This window comes from Micropterus dolomieu, linkage group LG22 (assembly GCF_021292245.1).
Source record: "Micropterus dolomieu isolate WLL.071019.BEF.003 ecotype Adirondacks linkage group LG22, ASM2129224v1, whole genome shotgun sequence".
Taxonomy (NCBI): domain Eukaryota; kingdom Metazoa; phylum Chordata; class Actinopteri; order Centrarchiformes; family Centrarchidae; genus Micropterus; species Micropterus dolomieu.
The window spans coordinates 28,489,222-28,498,570 of record NC_060171.1 but is presented as its reverse complement, the minus strand read 5'-3'; the positions used below and the strand labels follow the sequence as shown (position 1 = coordinate 28,498,570).

The 9,349-nt window shown below is 41.8% G+C and overlaps 1 protein-coding gene across 3 annotated transcripts in view; it reads left to right on the top strand.

Annotated features, from left to right (window-relative positions):
* The window catches only part of znf423 (zinc finger protein 423), a 150,348-nt gene that overhangs the window by 79,474 nt on the left and 61,525 nt on the right, over window positions 1-9,349 (top strand). The window lies entirely within an intron of this gene.

Sequence of the window (9,349 nt, the reverse complement as noted above, 5' to 3'; positions counted from 1 at the left end):
GCCAAAATTTTACTTCATCTAGACAACCTAAGAATGATGAAAGGGCAGAGGGATCATTTCTCTTGATTGGAACGTACATTTGGGTGTCGTCTGCATAACAGTGAAAAGATACCCCATGTCTTCTTAGAATGTTGCCCAGCGGTAACATGTAGAGGGAAAAGAGAGAAGGCGCTAAGATAGATCCTTGAGGAAGGCCACAGGTTAGATGCGCAACAGACGATGAGCAATTTCCTAGCTTTACTCTGAAAGTACGACCCGAGAGATAAGACTGGAACCACTGGAGGACGATGCCTTTTAGCCCCACATCACATTCTAGTCTGGATATCAGGATGGAGTGGTCGATCGTATCAAAAGCTGCCGACAGATCCAGAAGAATAAGAGCCACAGAGTCACCAGTGTCAGTGGAACGATAGATGTCATTTAAAACTCTCAGCAGAGCAGATTCAGTACTGTGAGCAGACTTAAAACCAGATTGAAATTTTCCAGAAATATCATTGCGTTTTAGAAAGATCTGGAGTTGGTCAAGCACAACTTTTTCTAACACCTTAGAGACAAAAGGCAAAACAGAGATAGGGCGGAAGTTATTTAACACGGTAGGATCCAGTGAGGGCTTCTTGAGTAACGGAGTGACAAAGTGTTTAAAGAATAAAAAGTACTGTAAAGGTAAAACAATTTACAATTAAACAGCCATATTACAGCCCAGAGATCGACAAGATGAAACGATACAAAGGCATTGCAGAGGGAATTAAAAAGGGAAAAGTTGTTTATAACACATTTACAAGAAAATAAGGAAATACAGTATGAATAGATATTTCAGTGCTGGATATCTGGATATCTTAAAAGACTCTGACTAACAGAAACATTTTAAGCCCTGATTGCAGCCAAAACAAATATATCCCAGGCTTCATTGAGGCTTCACTTTGTGTTGTGTCTTAGCACAGCAAACCTCCCAAACACAGGAATTTTGAAATTCTGTACCTGTGAGGCCTCATAATTGCTGCAGTCCTCCTCTCTTTGGATATAGTGTAGAAACCAAGAGGGAAAGAAATTCAACCTTTCTGTCCTTGCTCCTTCTCTCTGGACACTTCAACTCAACGGACTGCGTTCTTCTTATATTTGAATTGTGCTTCAAATTAACAAAATGGTTCCTACCCCAAATGAAAAACCTGTTATCTCCCATGTCAGTTTAAATTATGAAGCCTTAATTGTACTGCTTTATTATGGCTGTAGTGTAGATGGCTGCATGAATAGTTTGTTATAGGCACCTATAGGGGTGGGCGATATGGCAAAAATATCATATCACGTTTTATTTCAGGCAGGATCACCCTTCACATTCTTATCACGATTCATTTTCCTGTTGGTTTTTAAGACTATTTCGCAAGTTATTGGTTTAATAGAGAAAAATAACACTACTTTATTAATCATATACAATATAGCCTAATGATTCATTTAAACAACAAAGAACTGATTCATTTTCAGAGGCCAATTTTGACGACGGGGAATATAGGACTGAGGTGGTTTTCTTGCCGTGTTTGACTCTTTGCACCCCAGGCTGACTCAGCTAGGACAGCTAGCAGCACTATAACCCAGCTAAGTTAATTAGCTACAGATACAGTTAGCGGTTTAGCAAAAAGTAAATCTATCTGTCCATCAACAACCCGCCGTAAATCACCTTGGTACTATTTCCCCTGTTGGTCTCTGTGTTCGGTCCCGTTCACTCTGTGTTCACTGGGAGGCTGCTGAGCGCAGTTTTGTTGACTGCCGCTCGCTCGCCTCCGGTTCTGGGGCGCCGCTCTCTGACGTTATCCTGGCCTGAAAACCTCCACTGCTTGAGTAGAAGTGTAACGTTAAACACACAACACTCCCCTGGTGCTCTGAGGTCCCAGTCCGGGCTGATTCAGATGACCAATAGGCTAACTGAGCTAATTATATAACAGCAGCTAGTTAGCCGCCGTCAGCGGTTACATAAGTAACAAGTAACACTTTTTGTTCATCAGCTACCTCCGTAAATCCAAGAGTTGAGGCAAAGCAGCCGGGGGACACAGAACTTTAATGTTCATTTTACGAGGCCCAACAGTTACAGTGTTGCCTTTGTAGACAGCGGAGGACGCAGGCAGCGAGGCAGCTGACTTGTGATGTTAACAGAGCAGCTGTCAACTGCATGAATGAGCCATAGAAGTAAAACCGATAGATTGTGCATTGTAGCACGATAGTAATGATCTCTCTGAAAAGGCAGATCGAGTAGTCATTTGAATCAAATACCGTTCATGATCAAATACCGTAATATCGGCCACCCCTAGGCATCTATATGGTAGGCACTCTGTAATTAAATTTGTATAGGTGATTCTGACAGACATGCTAAGGCACACAAACACCTGTTTTCCCATGCCAGCAGACACAATGCGTGATGGTGTGAAAGTGTTATCTTTCTGTTCTTCCTTTCGTCTCCTTAATCTTTATTTTCTTCTTGAACAACACCCTGCATCATCTTTGGGGAAAGTATCACTGCCAGTGTTTCCCAGTCTCATCAAGACAAACATGCAAACTTTATCATATCAGCTCTCTCGTTCAATAACTCAACTACTGAACTGCCTGTGTCACTTTTGATAGTCTCACATGGATCAGTGAAACTATTAGCCTGTCACTGAAAATGTGCATGAGGAAGAAAATCTAAAATAACTTTAAGAGGTGCCTCCCATCCAGTCTATGACCACGACGTTTTTCTGCTGCTCTTCAGTCACATAAACCTTTTACCTTTGTGTCGACAGCAGAGAGGAGGGAGCTTCTTATTGGCTCATCCAGTCCAGTGATGTGATTGTCACATTGTTCCATGGGTAATACACTGGTCACCCCCCACAGTCCTGTTAATTACGCTGTCAGGAAGAGAAAGTGAGACAACATTAAAGCAGATAGAGGAAGAGAGGGTCAAAGTGAGAAGTCTAAAGAGGATGCTGGAACGCTGAGGAGGAAGTATTACTGCTCTACCTGTATTTGGGCTTAAGCCAACAGTTGGGTGACAGTTTTTACCCAAAAATATTCAATACTTACTGCTTATCGTTTATTGCAAAAGCAGTATCATTGTTACTTACTTGCAGCAGTTATTCATTATCATACCCTTTATGTTAGATTTTACTCCCTAAAGTATATCTCTGTACATCGAATAAAATGAAAGATTTATGACATTTAAACACCATTTTGCCAACTGCTATTGGTTTTGTTTTTTTGCAAGAGACAAGGGCGCTCTCTCTGGGTATCTTTTCAACAGAGCATTTTCAAGTGGAGAAAGCTGTAGAGAAAGAAGTGAGAGACATGAACTGTTTTCTCAGGCATCAAATAATGACAGTGGGCGTTGAGTTTTCTCCTAAAACCACAAATTGTGTTCAAGTGTTTGTGCAAATATTGGTCAACGAAGAAGGAGCATGTTATGATGGTTGTAGAGAGAAAGTGAATAATAATAATTCTTTCATAAGAGAAAGAAAAAAACTAATCCTGTTACCATAACAGATCGGATTGCCATTTTGAATAGTGTTTGGAAAATAAAACCATAGCAATCATCTTTAATAATTAGACGTTACATTTAAAGAAAAGACCCTGGCATGCTTCTGGCTCTCAGTCCCAGTCTGCTTTACTGTGATGGTATAGTCTCACCCTGTGTGTGTTCCCGCAATCCTTGGCTTTAACACAGCACACAAGTTAATTAAAACACCATGTGGGCAATACCCTGCTCTAGATGCAGAGACAGGGAGAGAGGAAGAGACTTAGGAGGGCAAAAAAAAAATTAACAGTTGAATTTATTTCCCTCTTGGTTTGTTCATCATTGTTGCAGATTTTACACTGGCTGTGAATCTTTTATAGGGCTTTACAAGGTGCTGTCATGCAATGCCAGACAGCACTTATCTGTACAGCATTGTGTTTGTGGTCAGTTGGCTGAAGCTGAGTAGCTAATGCTAACTTGTGTGGATTGATCTCCAGTACTTTTTTTCAGGCTTGTAGCTTCAGCCAATAAACATGTCACATTTTAATGTGATGTAATGTGTGTAATGATGTAACGTGAAGGTCAAACTGAGAGAAACTCTTCACAGGTGTCCACATGTTTTTTTCCCCCTAACAGCCCCAAATGTACTCAAAAATAGCCTACAGGGTTAGTGTTTACAACAGGATTGACCCTTGAAATGCCCAGAATGCACTGACGGGTGACATCAACACCCAAACCCTGTAGAATGCCCACCTTATGTTATGTGATAAGGCAGAACCATTTCTGATATTTAAATTGGTTCTGACACTGAATAATGTTGGCACACTGGTAGTGTCCACACATTGTTATGAACACCGACACACAGCCTCAGTCCACATCCCACACACTAAAGAGAGAAAAGGAGTTATCCATTGCCTCGGGTACCAGCTTGCCATCTGAGAATTTTTTGGGTGTTTTTGTGTGAGACAAAGAGTGAGTACAGTACACATCCTGTATGTTAATCAAATACTGTATAATATGTAATATTAAAAATTTGCGTGAAAAAATGCAAACATATCAACCATCTTTAATGAGTGAGCGTTTGATAACTTGTGCATTTTATAGAACAGTATTTTTATTTTTTACCATTGACAGTGAATAGTAGTGTGCCTTTACTGTGTGTGTGTGAGTGTACATTAATTTGTTTCTATGAGAAAAAGAACTCTGTCCATCCAGGTTTTTGTACATGTGGGTTGGGGTCATATCTCACCTGTGTGTGTGTGTGTGTGTACCCGTGTGTAATTACAGAGCTGTGTGTGTTCGGTTTTTCTAGCCCCTAACACCGCTGAGCAGGTGGGAAGGGTATGGAGGGCTTGAAGAAGTGTAGATGAGAAGAGAATGTAGACGGTACTTATTTGTATTTTTTTGGCTTGGCAAGCTGAGAGGGTGGGTTTCATGGGAGGAGGAGATGCGAGGGATGTTAGCGGAGGCATAAGAGACAAGAGGATGGTGGAGGGTGGCACTGAAAAAGCAGGATGACAATAAATCTGCATCTGCAGCCCCGGTGAATATGTCATGTTATTTTTAATTTACCTGTACTATCCAAATCTATATGTTTTACTTTTATATAATCAAATGCTGCTCTATTTGATCATCATGAAAACTTAGCAGCAAGATCATGAAGGAATTCCATAATTCCCTATTTTGTAATGTGTGCTTTAGTTGTTTATCATAACTCGATTTGTTTTGTCTTTGTACCCCTTCTCCCCCTTACTTTCATTGTACTGTATGTACATGTGTATTTGTTTGTGTGTGTGTGTGTGTCAACTTGGACCGCACCACAGCGCTTCTTGGCAGGCTTCATTGTTTTCTGCTGTGCAGCTGCACATCGTGAAGAACTTCCCTCCCTGTGTGATAGTGTGAGGTGACGACACGATTCTGCGTGCAACTAAACTTGCGAGTGCGCGCGTTGGCCTGTAGGGAATCAAAAAACGGCTTCCACCCCAAAAATTCCCACCTTTCCCTTTTGAGATGTTAAATGTAGATTTGGTTTAAAAACTTGCTGTGATGTAATAGCAAATACAAAAGCAGCTTAAAACAAACCGCCAATATACCTTTTAAAATACACTAGTGCAAGAGTTTTAAAAAATCCTCTCTGGCTACCTACTACTTGTTATCACTGTGCAAAGGTATCCTCCCCCACACACACACACCAGACACACACACATTCCTAAATAAGGTCCTTGACAGCATGTTCTGAGTGTTGCATGCAGCCACTAATGCTTTACTAATCACCTCAGTCTAGATTTCACAGCATGATGCCTCACTTCTCAAACGCATGTAGACACGCTCTCTCTCTCTCTCTCTCTCTCTCGCTCTCTCGCTTTTTCTCTCTCTCACACACAAACCTACTTAATATGTGTGCGTGTACCAATCCTACGCTGTGTGTGTGTGTGTGCACACTCAGAGCCACACACGGCATGTTATCTACCCTTTCCATTGGTCCTAATCAGGGACCAATCTCCATTTTGCATACTCACTGTAACCCTAACTTTGATCTGCCAATAACACTATACACCGTACTCTCCACGCTAATACCTTTGCAAAAGTACTACTCCCCTCCTTCCATCTCCTATTGTTTACCTCTTTTCTGTCCATCACTGTAGCCTTTAGCTGCAGCAGCATAAAGAAGTTTTAAGACTTAGTTATACGTCTGTGTGAAGGTGTCAGTGTAGTTATGCTGCAGCTGCTGTAGATTTACTCACTGTAGGCCATATAAGCGCCACAAAAATAGTGTCATGTCATTGAAGACATGGGTTTACATTTTCTTTCTTTCACTTTTTGAGGTGGTAACAAAGGTCTCAAAGAGAGGAATTTGTCCACAATATAACTGAGGAGAAATGGCTAGTCTTTAAACCTGCTTCATGTTGTGTTCAGTATCAAGGTATAAATCACCTTTTGCCTCCGTCACAAACACACTACGTTCACACTACGTATTACTAACCCTGCCCATTCTCTCCTCCCATCCCCACCTGCCTATTGGATGGCCCGTAGAAGAGCCCGCCTGTCGGCAAGGTTTGTCCCCTTTCTGTCTCCTTAGCTCGCACTATGAGCAAGGCAGCACTGTGCTGTCTCACTGCCTGCCCATCAGCATTTCATTCTGTTGCTTTAGCATTCAGTATGTAATAGATTCTTTATTATTGAACACAAGATACTGGCAAATCGCATTGTTAGCAACCATGTGCAAAAGCCACATTGCATGATGTGGAAAAAACGTGGCAGAAATGTAGCTTAACTCAGTCTAAAAATTGCTCACTATTTTCTCAGTAGAGGAAATCAATGTGCATATAAAAAACAATATCAATTGTATTAAAAAAAGTATTTATGGATGATTTTGACACATTTTAAATGAATCTTTGCACAATTACCCCTCACCTCACCTCAACTCCTCATTCACCCTAATCTCTGCTGCTAGCTGCATGCTTCATTGTCCTTCCCACCTCATACACACCACACACACGTGCATACACAGATGCCTTGGAGGTATTGAGTGGCCACTCACCTGGATCTAAGTGCTCCCCATGGAGTGTGGTGGCTAATGATGTGTCCCCAGCATGAGCTTTACTTACTTATTTACATGAATGCACTCTAATAGTGTTAGGTAGCCCTCTCTATTCACATTCCTCTCAGATGTGAAAATCAATATTTCGGGGACATACTTAAACTGTGTCACTGTTGGCCTGACGTGTGCCAACTGGGCAGGGTTGGCATCAGTTGACTCTGAATATTCCCTTTTCAAAACGCTGGAACTGAACTTTTCCTTAATGTTCCCTGAATGAAGTCAGACACTTTTCACTTCACAAGCACTTTCACTTATTAATTTCACCAAAAACAGTTCAGCAGTTTATGAACCTGTCTGTGTGGAGTGTGGCATTAAATAAACTCCGTTTCTTGAGGTTGCATTAAGCTACCAGTTCAGAAGAGTGAACCTGCATTCAGTCTGTCTGTTAGCCTGCAGTCAAATCTGTGATGCGCTTGACTAGTAATGTCGGCCTGCTGTCTAAGCAGCCGTCCCAAGGGCTGCGGCTGAGCACCGTGTGTGTCTGTGCACACATCTTTCTGCACTTCCTAGTTTCCCCTCACTCCCTTTCTTCCCCCATTTTTCCTTTTGCACATGCACACACACCCCTATCTGTGTGTATGTGATAGTTGGCCCGGGTCTGGTGTGGATACTTTGTGTCACTGAAGACTTAATGAGGCGAGTAAGAAGCTTTTAGAGTCATTGGAGGTGGATAATGTGGTTGAGGGTTCACTCGTGTGTGTGTGTGTGTGTGTGTGTAGGGGGGTGGGGTGGGGACGGGGGGGGTTTGCCACCGGCTAGCAACATTGCTGTTCTCTTCTGCCCTGCTGCACCTGAACTAATAAGCTACAGACAACTCTGCCTTCTGTTTTGTTGGTGTGTGCCTGTGTCGCTTCGCTTACTGCAGTTACTTTTCCTGGGGGTCACCGGTCATGCCGCAAACTGATGTTACAGCGCAGCATTTTAGAAATAAGAGAGTGAACAGGAGACTTTCAATGTCCCCCTGAACTGAAGGTATTTTGAGGTAAGAGGACATCTCGTCAAAGAGTCTGAAAAAACAACTTAAAAACGGCTGTTAAGTACTGCTGGAACACTGCTAATCCTGTCCCAGGCACAAGTGTCCTGTCTGAGAGAGTTTTTAGCACCACAGGCGATGACATGTCTTCTCAGAGGAGTGTGCTTACCACTTAACACGCCGATAAGATAGTGTTTCTTAAGATAAATGGTAGAAGCTGTTTACACACCCTTCACTCACCCAGCACCCCACCTCAAACAATTCATTGGTACTGTCATACTAATGTAACTACTGACATGGTCTTTAATGTTATTATTGTATTACTAGCAGAATATTTAGAAAAAAAGAACAGTAAAAAAAAAGGTATTACTGTAATCGGTAGTACATACATTAAGCTTGCTGTCTAATATCGTTGTAGAAATATTAGTAAGTGAATCAAATTAAGTCTAAAAGTACAGAAAACACTGATAACGTGATATTAGCTAATGGGCGTGAGGACTGAGGATTAAAATACTGATATGTAAACAGTTTGACTGTTCAAGGGGGATGTTGGTCTGCACTGTGATGTTATGAACATAGGAACAGGTGACAGCACTCCCCCCAATCTTCCCTCGCTCCCTCCCTCCCTCCGTCCTTCCTTCCCTACATCCCTTCCTCCCTCCCTCCCTCGCCACCTGGAGCCAGCGAGCCGTGGCACCAGAGGGAGGGAGGGAGGGATGATGAAGGGACAAGGGACTGGAAAGAGAAAGAGGGAGAGGACCACAGAGGGCTATGTGAAGGAAGGGAGGGAGGATAGAAGATGTGATGAGGCATGTGCATATGTAAATAAAAGAAGGGACTATACCAAGTCTGTTTTGCTAATAGATGTACATAGTATTTGTGTAAAAGTAACAAAGGGAATTATACATCATATAATTTTGCAGGTTTTTGTAATTATTGCTTTATTCATTTAGGAAATTTTAATATATTTGCTCTTTTTCAGCTTTACTCTCTCATTTACACACAATCTCAACTGGAATGTATCCAGTATAACCTTAGTCTTCTGCATTTCCTTACTTTTTGGCCACAAGCCTTATGGTCGTTCATCAAAGCTGCTGCCGGCTGTGTGTTTTTGTAATTTATCTTTACTAAAGGAGCACTTTTCAAAATCACATTACAGAGTGCTACAAAGTTCATTAGTTACTAGTGCTTGTTGCATGAATTAAATTACTGTACTGTGTGTCATCAGAAGAAAACTGGAAAGCAAGTTTAAGTCAGTGTGGACAACCTATGCATTTCTGAACTCGAAGCGGAGAGAACA